Genomic DNA, 5000 nt, shown 5'->3' on the forward strand with positions numbered 1-5000 from the left:
TATTTGTATACCCGCGTGCAAAGCTTGAAGGAGAGGGAAACTAAAGAAATAATTAAAAAAAGTAAGATAAGAAAGAAAGAATGGAAGAATGACGAACAAATGCATAACGAAAGAAAATGATAAGTAAAGAAATAGATTAAAGCAAGAAAGAATTGAATAAGAGAAAGAAAAGAGGAAAAGAAAGGAAAAAGAAGAGAGAAAGGAGAGAATAGAAGGAAAGGAAAAATGAGATAAACAAGAGGAAAGGAAGAGGAAGAGAGAGAGGAATGAAGGAAGGAAGGAATAATGGCGACAACTGAATAATGAAAGGAAATAAAAAGTAAATAAATAAATTAATGAATGAATGAAGGAAGGAAGAAAGAAAGGAAGGAAGGAAAGAGGAAGAAAGAGATTAGAAAAGGAAGGAAGGAAGGAAGGAAGGAAAGAGGAAGAAAGAGATTAGAAAAGGAAGGAAGGAAGGAAGGAAGGAAGGAAGGAAAGGAAGGGAAGGAAGGTAATATGTTACTAAATGAAATACGAAAGACAGGAATGAGAGAAAACAGTGAAGAAAGGAAGAAAGGAAGAGGAAGAAAGAGATTAGAAAAAGAAGGAAGGAAGAAGGGAAGGAAGGATAATAGGCTATGAACAAGTGATAAAAATGTAATAGGCGAATAAATGATAAAAAAAACAATAACAAGAAAAAATTTGAATAAGAAATAAAGAAAAAAGAAAAAAAAATCATTACAAAAAAAAAAAAACACCACAAGACAGAGCAAAATAAACACACAAACAAACAAACAGAGATCAGGTAGGCCTATTGAGCACAGATTCCGATAGGCCTATTCCTCGGCTTATTTATTCTTCCCCTCTTATTTTTTTTATTTATTTTTATTTCCCTTTTAGCATTATTGAGCAAGGCTGTTCACAGAAGCTCAGAGTCAGGACAAGGCAGGAAGCGTATGGGAAAAATAAGGTTGTTTCATTCTTTTTCTTTCTTTCTTTCTTTCTTTCTTTTCTTTCATGTGTAGTTTTTCTCTTTCTTTCATTGTTTTTTCTTTATTCTTTTGTCTCTTCTTTTTTCTTTCTTTTCTTTCTTCTATAGCTTTCTTCCTCTTTCTCTTTTTCTTTTTCTTTCTTCTTTCGTGTTTAGTTTTCTTCTTCTTTCTTTCTTTTTTTTTCTTCATTCTTTTGTCTGTATCTTTCTTCTTCTTTCTTTCTCTTTTTTTTCTTCCTCTTTCTTTCTTTCTTTCCTGTGTAGTTTTTCTTTACCTTTCTTTCTTTCTTTGTCTTCATTCTTTTGTCTGTATCTTTCTTCTTCTTTCTTTCTCTTTTCTTTCTTCTATAGTTTTCTTCCTCTCTCTCTCTCTTTCTTTCTTTCTTTTGTACTTTTTCTGTTTTTCTTTCCTACTGTTGTTTCGTATATACTTTTTCTTCTTTCTTTCGTTTATAATTTTCTTCTTTTCTTCTTTCTCTTGGTTTCGTCTTTTCTTCTTCCCTTCCTTCTATAAATTCCCTCTCCTATTTTCCTTCTTTCTTCTGTGATTTTCTTCCTCTTCCCTTCTCTCTTTCTTTTACGACTTATTTTTCTTCTCTTCTTTCTTCTAATATGTTCTATCCTATTCTTTCCTCCTCTTCATTCATCTATACTTGTCTTCTTTTTATGACTTTCTTCTTTCCTGTCTTCCATATCGTTTTCTTTTCCATTCATTCATTCATTTTCTTCTCCGTTTCCTTCCTTTCTTCTTTCTTTCTTCATTTCCTTCTTCCTTTCCTTCGTTTCCCAGTCCTTTCCTCCGTCTATTATCTCCTTCCTATATTTATCTTCCCTTCAATACATTCTTTTAAAATCCTAATAAATAAATCAATAGAATAATAAAAAGAATAAATTATACAACTTCTAAATCCACAGAATAGTTTGAAATTCTCACTAAAACATTTCCATCTCTCTCTCTCTCTCTCTCTCTCTCTCTCTCTCTCTCTCTCTCTCTCTCTCTCAGACACTAAATAAGATCATGAAACCAGTAATGTACGAGAGAGAGAGAGAGAGAGAGAGAGAGAGAGAGAGAGAGAGAGAGAGAGAGAGAGAGAGAGAGAGAGAGAGAGAGATTCACGGATTTGCACAACATTGAAGTGACTCCTCTTGCCTTTCCCATTCTGCCTCTTGAAACACCAGCTTTATTCTCTCTCTCTCTCTCTCTCTCTCTCTCTCTCTCTCTCTCTCTCTCTCTCTCTCTCTCTCTCTCTCTCTCTCTCTCTCTCTCTCTCTCTCTCTCTCTCTCTCTCTCTCTCTCTCTCCTTAAATCACGTTCCAGTTGAGTCAATTGTTTGTTTGTTTGTTTGTATGTGTGTGTGTGTGTGTGTGTGTGTGTGTGTGTGTGTGTGTGTGTGTGTGTGTGTGTGTGTGTGTGTGTGTGTGTGTGTGTGTGTGTGTGTGTGTGTGTGTGTTTGGACCATTATGTGTTTTGTATTGAGAGAGAGAGAGAGAGAGAGAGAGAGAGAGACTTAACAGAGTGGTCTTGTGTGATCTCTCTCTCTCTCTCTCTCTCTCCCTGAAATATCTGATCTTTTATTATTTTTTTACTTATTTTCTTTTTTTCTTTCAACTCAAAAAAAGAAAAAAAAAAGAAAAAACGAAGAAAAAATGAAGTCGCAAATTTTTTCTTTATCTTTCTTTTTTCTTTTTTTCTTTAGGGTGAAGAAAAAGAAGAAAATTTAGGTCCTCACTGCATTTTCTTTTCTTCAATCCAATACTCGATAAAGACAAGGCAACTCTTTTCTTTCTTTTTCTACCTTATTTTCATTCTTTCCTTTATTTCTTTCTTTTCTTTCTTTTTCTCAGATGGCACAGGTGGTTATTTTTGTCTTCTCCTATTTTCTTTTTTTTCCTTTTTTTTCCTTCTTTCTTCCATTTTCTTTTTTTCATTTCCTTCTCTTCTGTCTTCTTCCTTTCTTCCTTTTCTTGTTTCTGTCTTTGTTTTTTTTCTTCTATTCCTTCGTTCCTTCCTTTCTTTCTTATTTCTCATTCTTCATTCTTCTTTCTTTCCTTCCTTTCTTGATTTACTCCTATTTTTCATTCTCTTCTTCTCTTTCTTCCTTTCTTTCTCATTTTCATTCTTATTTTTTTCCTTCCTTCCTTCCTTTCTTGTCATTCTTCTTTATTTCCCTTTCTTCTATCTCTCTTTCTTTGTTTCCTTCCTTCCCTCTTTTCTTATTTTTCATTCTTCATTCTTCTTTCTTTCCTTCCTTTTTTATTTACTCCTTTTTTTTCATTCTCTTCTATCTTTCTTTCTTCCTTTCTTTATTTTCATTCTTATTTCTTTCTTTCCTTCTTGTCATTCTTCCTCCTTTCCTTCTCATCTATCTCTCTTCCTTCGTTTCCTTCCTTCTCTCATTCCTTATTCTTCATTCTTCTTTCTCTCCTTCCTTTTTTTATTTACTCCTTTTTTTCATTGTCTTCTTTTCTTTCTTTCTTTCTTATTTTCATTCTTCTTTCCTTCCTTTCTTGTCATTCTTCTTCATTTTCTTCCCTTCTACCTCTATTCCTTTTTTTCTTCTCCTCCTTCCTTCTTTTCTCATTTTCCTTCCCTCCTTTTTTATTTACTCCTTTTTTTCATTGTCTTTCTTTCTTTCTTTCTTTACTTCCTTCGTTTCTTATTTCCATTTTTCTTTCCATTTCTTTCCTTCTCCTTTTCTTTTTTCTTTCTCAATCATCATCATCATCATTACCCGAACACCAACACACACACACACACACACACACACACACACACACACACACACACACACATATGGTGGTACAAAACACACACTAATCTATTGTTATCGACTTTCTTTATCTATCTATCTATTTCTTTTTTTTATCTATCAAAACAAAAGCAAAATTCTAGTGGCATTTATCTATCTATTGTCTTTATTTTCTTCTTTTTGTTTTCTTTAATTGTCTTCCTTTTCAAAATTTCACCGGACTCGACATTTTCTTTTTCTTTGTTTTCTTCCTTTTTCAAAATTTCACTGGACTTCGATATTTTCTTTGGGTCGTTTTTCTTTCTTGTTTTCTTAAATACATGAAGACGACAGCAACAACAGCAACAACAACAACAACAACAACAACAACAGCGACGACAACAGCAAACGGAAAAACAAAGATTATATATTTACTGTCTTATCTTATTTTCTTTATTTCCTATTTTCTTTTTCTTATTTTCTGTATTTTCTTTATTTTCTTTATTTTCCTTCGTTCTTTCTTTTTTTTTTCCTATTTTCTTATTTTCTATTATCTTATTTTATCTAATTTTCTTTATTTTCCTTCGTTCTTTCTTATTTTCTTTATTTTTTTCCTATTTTCATCAGTATTTTCACTTCTTTTTCTTTTCTTTCCTGTCTTTTCTTTCATTTCTAACTATTTCTTTTTATAATTATTACAACTTTCTTTTCCTTTCTTATTCTTTATTTTCTTTCTCTCTTTTTTTTAACTAACATTTTTATTATTATTATTATTATTATTATTATTATTATTATTATTATTATTATTATTATTATTATTATTATTATTATTATCATTCCTTTTTCTTTTCTTTTTTTCTTTTTTCTTCCTTTCTAACATTTATATTTATCTTATTTTACTTTAATTTTCCTTTCTTTCTTCCTTCTTCCTCTCTTTTCTAACTTATTATCTTCATTCATTATTATTTTCCTTTCTTTCTTTTTCATTTTCCTTTTTTCTTTCTCTCTTTTCAATCAATTTTCTTCATTCATTATTATTTTCCTTTCTTTCTTTTTCATTTTCCTTCTTTCTTTCTCTCTTTTCAATCAATTTTTATCACTAGTCTTGTTTTCCTTCCTTCCTATCTTTTTCTTTTTCTTTCTTTCCCTTCTTTCAAAGTTTTTTCCTCCTTATTTTTTTCTTCTCCTTTTCTCTCTCTCTTTCTTTTTCTTGCTTTCTTTCCCTTCATTTCTAACTAACATTTTTTTCCTTCTTATCTTTTCTTCTTCCTTTCTCTCTCTCATTCTTTTTCTTTCTT

Source organism: Eriocheir sinensis, chromosome 61, assembly GCF_024679095.1.
Source record: "Eriocheir sinensis breed Jianghai 21 chromosome 61, ASM2467909v1, whole genome shotgun sequence".
NCBI classification, from domain to species: domain Eukaryota; kingdom Metazoa; phylum Arthropoda; class Malacostraca; order Decapoda; family Varunidae; genus Eriocheir; species Eriocheir sinensis.